Source organism: Paramormyrops kingsleyae, unplaced genomic scaffold (assembly GCF_048594095.1).
Source record: "Paramormyrops kingsleyae isolate MSU_618 unplaced genomic scaffold, PKINGS_0.4 ups319, whole genome shotgun sequence".
In the NCBI taxonomy this organism is placed as follows: domain Eukaryota; kingdom Metazoa; phylum Chordata; class Actinopteri; order Osteoglossiformes; family Mormyridae; genus Paramormyrops; species Paramormyrops kingsleyae.
In genome coordinates, this window is record NW_027326256.1 from 3,039 (window position 1) to 16,874 (window position 13,836).

The 13,836-nt window shown below is 39.6% G+C and overlaps 1 long non-coding RNA gene across 1 annotated transcript; it reads left to right on the forward strand.

The window, feature by feature from the left end:
• Positions 1-6,204: 6,204 nt before the first annotated feature.
• Positions 6,205-7,022, forward strand: LOC140587532 (uncharacterized). Its single transcript, XR_011989198.1, has 2 exons — positions 6,205-6,366; positions 6,842-7,022. It is a non-coding gene; the product is annotated as an uncharacterized lncRNA (long non-coding RNA).
• Positions 7,023-13,836: the final 6,814 nt, after the last annotated feature.

The window sequence follows — 13,836 nt, forward strand, 5'->3', positions numbered from 1 at the left end:
TGATCAAAAACAGAAAATTAGCAAAACTATAATTTTCCAAATTATAACATTTACCAATATCAATTAAACATTAACAACAGCAAAAATCTGCAACATTAAGGAATGAATTTGTGTGTAACACTTTTTTTTTTCGTTTAATGTTTTTCTAGTATTCTGAATCCTCAGAGGAGCATTCAACATCTGAAGAAGAGGTTTACTCACAGGATTCCATCCCTGAAGTTACCAATCAAGTGTCTGAACAGGATTTCCACATGTCTTTGTCTGGAGAAGTTTCTAAGTCATGTTACTCTGAAGAGGTCACGCATGAGTCTGGTTCTAAAGAGGTCTTCCAAGTGTCCATTTCACAAGAGCTCTCCCCAGTATCTACTTCAGAAGAAGTCTCTCAGGTAGCCAACTCAATAGAACTCTCCCAGGAGTTTACCTCAGAAGACTTCTCCCAGAGCTCCACCTCAAACTGTTTCCAGGTGACCCCATCATATGACTGTAGTCTTATAACATCTCACTGGTCATACAAAACAAACATTTATGAAGGATCCAGTACCACTGTCCTCCAAGCTGTATGTCGCCACCTCAAGACATTCGTAGAGCACCCTGGAATGTCAAAGGCTGCACTCAATTCAGTTTTGGCCACAGAGCAATCATTCTTGTTGCCAGTGGGTAATAAGATGCCCTCCTCATATAGTGAAATGATTTCAGTCATTAATCCCTTCCTCATACCCCTCTCTGTCTACTATGTCTGCCCAAAGGGTGACTATGTTTACTTCAGGGATGAAGATAAATGCCTTGCACAGTGTCCAGCTTGTGGCAACAAACGACTGAATGATCGGAATTTACCAATAAAAACATTCAGCTATCTGCCAGTAATCCCTCGTATAGTTAGGTTGTATTCAAGCCCCAAAATAGCTGAACTTCTACAATCACACTGTTTGGAAGAACCTGAAGTAATCATAGATATACAAAACACATGTGAGTGGCGGAGGTGGTTTTCTCCTGGGGGAATGTTTCAGGGTGACCAGAGAGGAATTGCAATTGGTTTTGCAACTGATGGAGTAAATCCTTGTAAAACAATTGGGAAAGAGTGTAGCATCTGGCCCATGTACATAAAGATTTTCAATTTGCCCACGTGTATGCGGAATGAAATGGGACATCTGATGTTGTGTGGGGTAATAGAAGGAGAGGGAAAAAAAGAGCCTCCAAGCCTTGACCCATATATGGAAGTGCTAGTGCAAGAGCTTCACTCCTCAAATGGCAGACTTACATATGATGCCTTCCATCATGAATATTTTCCTCTACGTGTGGCAATAGTACGGTTCATTACAGATTTCATGGGCAGATGCAAACTGCTACATTGCGTTGGACCAATGGGGCTAAGGGCATGTCCTTGGTGCAAATTACAAGGATTCAAATGCAGGTGCCTTGGGAAAACAGTCTTTCCTGGAAATCGGAGATTTTTGGAGACAGCACATCCTTTGCGATCTCAAGAGGAGCTGTTCCCAACCACTGAGTGCAATCCAAGATGTGGGATGATTGCAATGCTGTCAGAATCCAGAGAGCATCCTGGAAACACTACCTATGAAGAGAGGGTATTCCAAAGGGCTAAATATCAAAATGCACCCACGAAACTTGAAAGGGCACAGTTAGCCAAAGAAGAAGGAGTATTTGGTCCATATCCAATGCAGTCTCTGCCATATCACAATGAGGTCAGACAATCGCACCCAGATGGTATGCATGTCATCAAACAGTCATTCTCCCATCTCAAGGACTTCCTGTGTGATTCAAAGAAGGTTATTAGTTCTTGGCAGATGGCAGACCATGTCCACCAGGTAATTCCACCTCAAAGGTTTGCTCTTACAGAAAGGGAGCTTAAGGAGGCAAATCTAAGAGCAACTGGTGTCATTGCTCCAGTGGGGTCGAGTTTCAATGCTGGACCAGTCTTCTCCCAGAATCTGCCCAACACATCGGCTATCCATGAGGTATGTAACTTACGCAACATAATTCTTACATTTTATAACCTCATTTTTTCTGTTTCTTGCGGTTTGATATGTCTCTGCCAACACTGAATTTAAAACTACTGTATGTAGAATATTGATGCTACCAAGGCAAAAACATGTTGTAAATTGTAGTAACATTTTATGGAGTGTTTTCTTTTTCTTGCTTTTCAGTTTCAGATTTCTGGGGTTTTCCAATGGTGCCTGAAAGGAATGCTTGAGCAACAACAGCGGCATAGCCTTTTCATGTGGCAGAAAGCGATTCAGTGTTGCTATGCTGAATCATTTACTGAAGTGGACCTCGAGAATCTTGATGAAATTGTACCTTTAGCTTGTGCCCTCATGGAGAGGGATTGGCCTCTTTCATTTCAGGTGAATACAATGCTTTGAACAATATGATATAATATTAATATTGTTAGTTGTACTAAGGTCCTATTTGTCATTGTCATATTACTCTATTTTGCCATTTAATTTTTGTGTTTTGTGTCTTTTGTGTTTTAACAATAGAACATCACGACCCACCTCCTACTACACCTGCCCCAATAAGTAAGAGAGAATGGACCTCTTGTGTCTACATGGATGTTTCCATTTGAGAGAGCAAACAGCTGGGTTGTGAGGCGTGCACTCAATAAGCGTGACATGGCGAGTACAATAATGCGGACTTACCAGGTAAATTATATGTATTTGTATTTGCAAGAAGGTCATATGTAAGCTTAAGGTTATAATTCTAGTATATGAAAAACATGCTTTATTCATGCATTTGCTCATTTAGCAGAAACAATTTTATTCCTAATTAATTTAAAGTACAGATATACTCATAATAGTGAGTGTTGCCTTAGTAGTAAACCCTCTTAGTGTTTTTTCAGCACCATAGTGTACCAGACAAATCACTGTACAACTTTACAAGCCATGAAATTGTAGCTTGGTGTAACTGGGAAAAATGTGAATATGCACAAACGTAGGAAAAATCTATTTTCATTTTTAGGTCCTGGACTTTACATTGTTTGCCTACAGTTCAGAAACAGTCCATAATGAGGATCATCATGGACTATCCCTGAATACCCAGACCTGGACAAAACAACATCCAAGTCCAAATCAGTTAATGCTCTTGACCAAATTTCTGCCAGACAGCAATGAGAAGATGGAAATCATGGTGTGCCACAAGACCTTCCGAGTGCAGAAGAAGGGCCACAATCAGCCTCTACTGTTCTCTGCAGCACGGCACAAGGCCAAATATAATAAGAAATCTTGCTATGTGCAGGTTTCAGAGGCAACATTTGGTGAAATTCAGTATTTTGTAGCACACACAAATAACACATTTGCTGTGGTAGACATTTTCCCAACTCCAGAAATTGATGAAGAAGTACACATGTACTTCTGCAAAAGGGAAAAGGTGGGACAGGATTTTATCCAAATGTCATCATTGTCAGCACCTTTGTTCGTAGCATTTGAGGATGACAAAATTTATTTCCTGAATGTGCCTGTCCCTGGGAAGCCACAGTGGCTGGAGTCACATGTCTGTAAATAGGTTAACTGTCTAATGTTTCGAAAATATAAGTACAGTATGCAGTCAAATATGTGCTCATTTTCAATTTTGTCATGTTTGAATTTGTTACTGCTTTGTATATATTACTGTCATGACCTGCTCGTACGATCCTCGTGTGTGCCACGCCCCCTCATTAACCACTTGTACTGCCCCAATTGTGATCACCTGTTTCCTGTTATTTCGGCTTATCTTGTGTATTTCAGTCTGCGTTCAAGTCTGTTTCCCCAGGTCTGTCATTGACGTTTGTCTTGTGCTGCTCCACGTTCTATAAATAAAACCTCGTTTTTGGATTCACGTCTCCCGAATCTCCTTCCCCGCTACCCGTTCGTGCACCGGACCTGACAATTACACTGTTCATAGTACACTGTATACTTAAGAATTGTTGATGGAAAATTACAGTTATCAGCACCTAATTATGATTGGTTGTAGTCAAATAGCATCTGTTCTTAACCATTTAATCAATTTGTCATCTGTCTAAAGCTGGAAGTCAGTGTTATTTTGCAAAATCAAATGTGCAATAAAAATTTCAGAAAAAATCTAAGAAAATGGTGATGACCTTCAAAGGACACTCAGGTTTTATGAATGAACATTTACTACATAATATGAAATGCATGCAGACATATAAAATTTACATGAAAAATCAGACATTTAAAAGATGAAAATTATAGTTTCATTGCTGAATGAAATCAACTATTCATTGAATTTGGAGAATTTTGCACTCTGACAATTTTGTGTCAGATGTTGTATTTATAATACTTCAATGTTTACTTTCTATTTATTTACACACAGAATGCTGCAAAAGTTGTACATATGCGGAGCACTTGGTAGATGGAAAAATGGCACTAAAAATGGTTTCTAAGTGAAGTAGTGTAAATATAACCTTCCCAATTTACTAACTTTTATACCCAGTGACTAGTAAGACATTATTTTTAAAGAAATAACTCTAATACAATATTTCAGTAATTTTACAATAATCTCCATTTGGCACTGTATCAAAGTTCATAATTATGCATATCAGTTTAGATTATAAACCATATAAATAACCTTTATTATGACACTTAATGTCAGCACAAAAATATGAAATATGAAACTTGGAGTATTACACCTGAATCTTTACAAGCATAGTTTCACACTTTAAGAATTAACTCTACTTAATAGTGTCCTTAATTACCCCTTAGTAATACAACACCCTGAATTAACACCTTAAATTTAAGATTAAGGGATTTCACAGTCATGTCTTAAATCTAATTTTAAGGTAAAATTAAGAGGTCTGTTTCACAAATTAACGCCCACTTAATTCAAATTAAGGGGTTTGGTGTGTTTTCAGGGGTAAATTAAGGTAGAGTTAAGCACATTTTAAGTACATTGTGTTTCGTAGTGAAAGGCGGACTGTTTACAAACAATGGATTTTATGTTTATAAACAGACGTGTCGCAAATGACGCACGCCGCGTAAACAGATCACGTGGCATAGAAAGAAACCCATACGATGTTACCTAATCACGGGGTGTGTTCAAGGTGTGTCTGCAGCTAACGGGACGTGAATCGCATTGCTGAGCTCCTCCAAGGCTCTTTTGTTTATGTCCGGCGGAATCCGCATTTTACCCTCACCCCGGAAGGAGATCACTTTCAACATGATATCTCCCTTCATGCGTGTTTGCTCTCGGTATTTTCATAAAGGTAACTAAGATGTTTTTTTTTGTTTGAGTAATATTACTCAATATGCATTTTTTGTCTTCTACAGTGGATATTTTCACATTGGTTAATCTACGCTAGCAAGCTAGCCTCACTACGGAGGGCAGCAGAAATCGATTAATATGCTTGTGTTAAAGTAGTGTTACAGAGTGAATGCTTTTTAAAGACAACCCAGCAAACATGCCCATTTGGGCCCCGTATGGGCAGGTGTGGGTTTACTGTGGGCAAGTGTGGGCAGGGCAAACCCACACTAATCCCACGTGGGGCCTATGCGGGTTAGCCCACGCTGGGCCCGCAGCAGTTTTGCCCTTTGGGGCCCCAATGTGGGATTTCTGTGGGCATGCCCACAGTTGGGCTGGCCCACAGTAAACCCACACAGGCCCCCTTTGGGCAAGCCCATGCTGGGCCCAGCAGTTTTGCCCTTTGGGGCCCCCATATGGGATTTCTGTGGGCAAGCCCACAGTTGGGCTTGCCCACAGAAAACTCGCACAGGCCCTTAGTGAGTAAGCCCATGGAGGGCCTGCAGCAGTTTTGTCTGACAGCCCCTTTCTAATTAGAACTGCACACAGTCACGTACCATAGCATTTAATTATTATTAGTGATTAATGAAATTAATTATTAATAATTCATTATTGTCAACAGCAACATCAATAATTATTATTGTTGTTGATGGTCATTATTAATTAATTGATGATGATGATGGTTATTATTATTATTATTAATAATAATAATAATAGTTTTTGTTATTATTATTATTATTATTATTATTATTGTTGTCATCTAAAGCTGTGTGTCTCATTTTGGCTGTGGGTTAGAAAACAATCCCGTCATAGAGAGTGTTCTGGCCCTGCCATTTATTTTGTGTGGTCACTGGGGACACGTACATTCCCTTCCCTGTGCCGTAGCTTCTGCGATAGGCTCCGAACCCCCAGCGATCCTGAGTAAGACACACGGGTACAGAAGATGGATGGATGGATTGGGGACACGCGCTGGGCGTTTGAGTGCAGCGGGAAGCTCGCGATCTCGAGACAGGCGTTTCGAATCGGAAAGACCGTTAGGAGAAAAACGACAGCGACAGCGAAAGCTAATTAAAACAATTATTGGTCATCCCTTGATAGGACGATTTAAAGGTACTCCCTGTGAGTAAAATGTTACATTAATATACATGTTTAGCCGCATTCAGTTTAACCGCATTTTGAGTTGTTGAAAACCACAATGAATGTTAAATTGCTCCGTTCTTGTCAGTTCAACGCGTATCCGCTTGATTGGCTAAATATAGGTTATACTTAAATATAAGGTAAAGTATTAAACATTCCTTTATATATACACATCTATATTGATGCGCAGTGGTAATGATTTAGGCTACCTTAAGTATATATGTTCAGGTAAATTTTTTTAAGAAAGACACTTTCTAAAATTAAACAAAACTGTAATCATGCATCTCCGCACAAGCAGTTCGTCTCACCAGTAAATAGTTATGAATTTCTTTCACATTATCTTTTTATTTTTTATGTGTAGTGTTAGTCATACGTATAACATCTACATACAGTGGGGGGGGGGGGCAGACGGACACTGACAGGATTCATGGTGTTCATGTGTTTCTTTTAATGACAGCGCAGTCAATATAACAACTGAACTAAACATCAGAACATTAAAACATGGCTGCGGAATGCTAGAGACCGGGATGGAGGAAGGAGCAAAAGGACACTGAGAGGATTAATTTAATATAGATAATGTATGTATGTAATGTTATGTGCTCATTGTTATGTTTAATAAAAAAATATTTTGTACTCAATCCACATACTCAGTTTTGTATTCAATTTTCAATGTTTTCTTCTTTTAACCTGTCTGTGAACAGATGTGTTTGAAACATATTACTTGTAGTTTATTACTGCTACTATCAATAAGTGCAAATATTCTGCATACACTTTAATAATGTTCTGGTATACTGCCAGTATAGGACCAAACTAATTTAGTTATTTCTTAAAGACCCACAGAGCATGCCCACGGGGACACTGGAGCACTGTGGCTTCACAGCTTTCCTCCCTCCCAATGTCTCCACAGTGTGCCCACAGTTTGCCCACAGTATGCCCAATGTGTCCGCAGTACAATTACCCACGTGTGTTCAGTGTGCCCACAGTTCGGCCACAGTATGCCCAATGTGCCTACAGTACACCCCACAGTGTGCCCACAGTATGCCCACAGGGGAGCATCCAGCAGGCCAAAAAATGCAGGGCATGTATGTGTAGGCTGGCCCAAAGTGTGGGCATAGTGTGGGCCCACAATGGGCTCCAATGGGGCCCACTTTGCTTAGTGTGGGCAGCCCACAATGGCCCCACAAGGGCCCCACAGTGTGGGGCCCACACGTGCCCCGCATTTCACGCCGGTAATGGGGCCCACAGCGGGCTGCCCGCAGTGGCCCCACACGGGCCCCAAAGGGGCATGTTTGCTGGGAAGTAAGCAGCAAAACTGTAATGATACGTGTATCAGTGCATGTATATGTATATTCGCGTGCATGGATTATAAGCCGCAATGCTGGATAAGGTTGTCACTGTGTGCTGTGCCCTGTAAAACCAATGCCCAACTATGGTTTAAGTATAGAAACATTTGCAAGTACGGTTTCTAACGTTTTACATGATGCCTGGAAGGATCTGTATAAACTCGTTGTATATACCGAGCCTGTGTCCTGCTTGCAGCTTATATTTTATTTTAAACATTACCAATAAAGTTATGTCCAATGACATTTATGTGGTGTTCTTTTTCCATTCTTAAACACCTAAATGGCTGATGTGTTTTGGTAATGAAAATTAGTAACTTACAGTATTACTGAAAATTCCTTAAAACGTTACATTTTTGTAGAGAAAAAAACACTGAATATGAAACATTAAGTTTGTTAACCAAATGTGTTTACATCCGCGATACATTCAAAATGGCGAATGGGGGCGTGTCACAGTGCAGACACAGGTACAGTTTTCATTTAAAAAATACATGGTCTGATTGTCTCTTGAGTCACCACATGGCCAGCCTGAATGCATTTCAGATGCATCATCTTGTATCCATGAAGCATGCCATACTGTTCCAACTGATCCTGGAGAAACACTGCAATGTTCTGCAGATCAGAATGGGCTTTTCCTCTGAACGACCGCAAAACCTGCGCAAAGTCGACAAACTAATAACAATGCCATCTATGTTACTTAAAGCTGCGAGTATTTCCCAGTGTTTCTAACCCAGACCAAAATAAAACTGTATTAATCTAAGGTGTGATATTGTTGCAGTGAAATTGAGCTCTAAAGTAGGCAAAATGAGTTTTTGAGGTTAATTCAGAAAAACAGACAATGCATAGGCCTATATATATATATTTTTTTTTTACATGAAAACCGTATCTCGTTAATTCAGAATAACAGCGTATTTTTTTCTACATGAAAACCGTATCTCGTTAATTCAGAAAAACAGCGTTTTTTTTTTTTTTACATGAAAACTATCTCGTTAATTCAGAAAAACAGAGCAGAATAATTTTTTTCTCAAGTGAACGCATTAGTTTCTAGTTGTTTTCATTAGTCTAATGTAAGTCTGCGTTAGGTATGTTTTCCGCAGTCCGGTCATTGACGTCCGTCTTGCGCTTCTTCGACGTTCCTGTTTTGTCTCCCTTCTAATAATCCCTCGTTCACCCGATCTCACGGCGTTTGTGCTGCTTCTCCGCAGAAAGGCGTGACTCAGTAAACGTACAGCTAAAAATCAAACAGTTAGAGGTTTTAAATTACAGTATATCACAATGTTTTTATTGGTTTCTTTAGTTTTTTTAGGCTGGTACCTGTATCTCTTATCTGGAAAAAAATAAACATTTGATTCCTGATGTCGTGTCCAATGTTTTTTTTTTTCCATCCAGCTTTTATTAAACACAGTTTGTTACCTCATGGCATATATAAGGTGTATTGCGTATTACAGTTCTGATATACGATTATTAATAACACAGAATTGCAATTCTAGTTTATGCATATGGTCTTTCTATATCGCGGATTTTCACCTATCGGTCTTTGTCAGTCACGTGTCTGCACTGTCTGACACGCCCCCATTCGCCATTTTGAAGGTATTCGCGGACGCAAACACTAGGAAGAATGGAGAAGAAAAAGCAGAACGAGAAAATTCCTTACAGAGAAAAACTTACGAAGGACGCCAGGGATCAGTATTTGGCTAAATTGTCAACAATCAGCAATATACACTCACCTAAAGGATTATTAGGAACACCATACTAATACGGTGTTTGACCCCCTTTCGCCTTCAGAACTGCCTTAATTCTATGCGGCATTGATTCAACAAGGTGCTGAAAGCATTCTTTAGAAATGTTGGCCCATATTGATAGGATAGCATCTGGCAGTTGATGGAGATTTGTGGGATGCACATCCAGGGCACGAAGCTCCCATTCCACCACATCCCAAAGATGCTCTATTGGGTTGAGATCTGGTGACTGTGGGGGCCATTTTAGTACAGTGAACTCATTGTCATGTCCAAGAAACCAATTTGAAATGATTCGAGCTTTGTGACATGGTGCATTATCCTGCTGGAAGTAGCCATTAGAGGATGGGTACATGGTGGTCATAAAGGGATGGACATGGTCAGAAACAATGCTCAGGTAGGCCGTGGCATTTAAACGATGCCCAATTGGCACTAAGGGGCCTAAAGTGTGCCAAGAAAACATACCCCACACCATTACACCACCACCACCAGCCTGCACAGTGGTAACAAGGCATGATGGATCCATGTTCTCATTCTGTTTAATTCAAATTCTGACCATTTGAATGTCTCAACAGAAATCGAGACTCATCAGACCAGGCAACATTTTTCCAGTCTTCAACTGTCCAATTTTGGTGAGCTCGTGCAAATTGTAGCCTCTTTTTCCTATTTGTAGTGGAGATGAGTGGTACCCGGTGGGGTCTTCTGCTGTTGTAGCCCATCCGCCTCAAGGCTTCACAAATGCTTTGCTGTATACCTCGGTTGTAACGAGTGGTTATTTCAGTCAAAGTTGCTCTTCTATCAGCTTGAATCAGTCGGCCCATTCTCCTCTGACCTCTAGCATCAACAAGGCATTTTCGCCCACAGGACTGCCGCATACTGGATGTTTTTCCCTTTTCACACCATTCTTTGTAAACCCTAGAAATGGTTGTGCGTGAAAATCCCAGTAACTGAGCAGATTGTGAAATACTCAGACCGGCCCGTCTGGCACCAACAACCATGCCATGCTCAAAAATGCTTAAATCACCTTTCTTTCCCATTCTGACATTCAGTTTGGAGTTCAGGAGATTGTCTTGACCAGGACCACACCCCTAAATGCATTGAAGCAACTGCCATGTGATTGGTTGGTTAGATAATTGCATTAATGAGAAATTGAACAGGTGTTCCTAATAATCCTTTAGGTGAGTGTAGATCCATATGATCTCACATTAAAAAATGGAATTCCGACGCGACATTGTTGCCTCTAATTTCATCTCTGGATATAACAAACTACCTTGGTTTATGGTATCAGCGCTTACACATATGAACAGTTCAAGAACTATAAATCTCTTGAAGCCCACGGACATTTCATCAATGGCTGGGTGTAGGATCTGTTCACATTTCGAACGCAGGACTGCGACAACACAATCGTCACTGCAAAGGTACGCTAACTTGTAATCAAGTTGCAAACAAATCTGTACAGACATCTCGAACAAATTAGACTAAGGGGGGACATGGTCCAGGCATATTAGATTCTAACAGGTCTGGATGCAGCCAAATGGCTACTTCAATAAATTTCTTATGTTCTTATGTTCAAGTTAAGTTATTAGTAATTATATGATGAAGTTAACTGTAATCATGTAGACAGCCTTACAAATGCATAATAAATAATAATACATGGAATAATTTAACACCTCCTCTACCTGCCGTCCATATCCTTTTTTCCAAGTGGGAATCCGAAAAAATCTTATGTTGTGGTCCACCTTTCTGCCTTGTGATTTAGTATGACAGCCTTTCACACAGCACGAGTATCCCATCTTTCGAAGGATAAAGGCGGATGCAAACGCTTGCTCTTGAGTTATATACCTGCAAAATGGCGATTCGACCCAGAATACACTGCGACTTTAGCGAGTGTGACATCAACTGTCAAAGACCGATCGCTGATGGGTCTGGAACGTAACTTCTGCGATAGGCGGGGATCAATATATATTTTAAGGCTTAAACTATAAAAAAAGTTTATGTATATGGTCTTTCTATATCGCGGATTTTCACCTATCGCTGATGGGTCTGGAACGTAACTTCCGCGATAGGTGGGGGATCACTATATATTTTAAGGCTTAAACTATAAAAAAAGTTTATGTATATGGTCTTTCTATATCGCGGATTTTCACCTATCGCTGATGGGTCTGGATCCCCCGCCTATCGCGGAAGTTACGTTCCAGACCCATCAGCGATAGGTGAAAATCCGCGATATAGAAAGACCCTATACATCAACTTTTTATAGTTTAAGCCTTAAAATACCACTCCCACATGCTTTAAACACATGTGAACTTATTAAAAAGCACTTTGTAAACACATATGATATGTGGATGTTGGGCTAAGGATATGAGTGAAATAAAATATGAGAATTTCTGGTATCATTCGAATGTTTCTAGTAATGTATTGTGTTGGTCTTAAATTTTACTCATAATGGTCTTAAAAGGTCTTAAAAAGGTCTTAAATTTAACTTACTGAAACCTGCAAGAACCCTGATCTATTAATTTACTTGTAAAGTTAATTTTATGAAATTGTTGACATTTGGTTCATGTTAACATTTACCATGACTGTAGAGTATTTCTTTTACCATGCAGTGTAGCATCATCAGATACACTGGCCCAAGTGTTGAGATTCTGGGTTAGCTGGGAGATGCCCCCTCCTGAGCTCAGAGTGGAGTTTTCCGGGGCAGCCCTTCCCACATCTGTCACATGCTTTGAAACACTGAAGCTGCCAGCTCATTTCAGAACTTACAAAGACTTTGAGGAAGCACTTTTCTGCCATAAATAGTTCACACACTGGATTTGGATTTGTTTAAGTATTTCAGAAAGGTGTGTTCTATCCAGTAGACCAGGTCCATTTGAATTGAGGGTTTTTTCCCCCTCAATGCAGCAGCAGTTTTAATCTATTTGTACTTTGCTGGGTTTTCATTCTTAATTTGTTCATTGCTCTTAATTGTAAGTTTATCCTACTGTTAACCTTAGCTACAATATTTCCTGCCTTTGCAACCTTGCTTTATTACATTCATAAATTGTTTTCCAGTGTAAATTCTTAAACTATCTCTTGTGCTAGAGGTTTAATAAAACAAGTTACATTTTTAAAATTGTTGTTATTGTCACAAAAACTAAAAAATTAATCCTAAAACAATTTTAACCATGCTTGAAATATTACTAATTTAAACATTTACCAAATAGATAATGGTGGGGATTAGATATGGTACATCTATGCTAAAGTTTACATTTTCTTACTTCAATGTCCAGGCACTAAGTGGTGGAGAATTATGACTCATCAGAAGGAGGTAAGAGAGGAGAGTGGAGGAGTAGCAGTCAATTAAAAAAATGTTTCAGCATGGGTGGGATGTCAGTGTCCTATAATTCTGGACAAAACTTGCACTGTCTCAAAGTACAACCCCAATTCCAATGAAGTTGGGACGTAGGGTAAATTGTAAATAACAGAATGCAATGACATAGAAATCTCATAAACTGATATGTTATTCACAACAGAACATATAAAACATGTAAATTGTTTAAAGTGAGACATTTTGATATTTAGTGAATATTTTGAAAATATTGGCTCATTTTGAATTTCATGACAGCAAAACGTCTCAAAAAAATTGGGATGGGGGCAATAGGAGGCTGGAAAAGTTAGTGGTACAAAAACCCAACAGCTGGAGGAACAATTTGCAAAAAGTAGGTCAATTGGCAACAGGTCAGTAACATGACTGGGTATAAAAAGAGCATCTTAGAGTTGCAGTGTCTTTCAGAAGTAAAGATGGACAGAGGATCAGCAATCCCCCTAATACTGCATTGACAAATAGTGGAGCAATTTCAGGAAAAAAATTCCTCAGTGTAAAATTGCAAAGAGGTAAAAAATATCATCATCTACAGTACATAATATAATCAAAAGATTCAGAGAATCTGGAGAAATCTCTGTGTGTAAGGGACAAGTATTCTGAATGCTAGAGTTGGATGTCTCGTGACCACTTTTACGCTGTCTTGCTCTTGTCACAGTCTCGACGGTCTATGGTCTTGGTCTTGTCTTGGTCTCGGATCCCTCGGTCTTGTCTTGGTCTCACTGTCTCGGTCTTGCTGTCTCAGATCGACATAGTGGAGATTTGGTATCCGACACACAATGTAACGTTCCATAATGCAACATTATTATTATTTCGTCCAATCAATGACATACATGCATTTTGTTGTGATTCAGACATTGACGCTCATCCAATCAAAATACGCGTTATACGCGCAAAATAAGTGTAGCACTAGTTAAATGTAGGGCTGCACGATTTGGGGAAAATATTGAATCGCTATTTTTCTGACAGAAATTGCGATTATGATTTGATTTGCGATTTCATTTTTTTGTCAAGC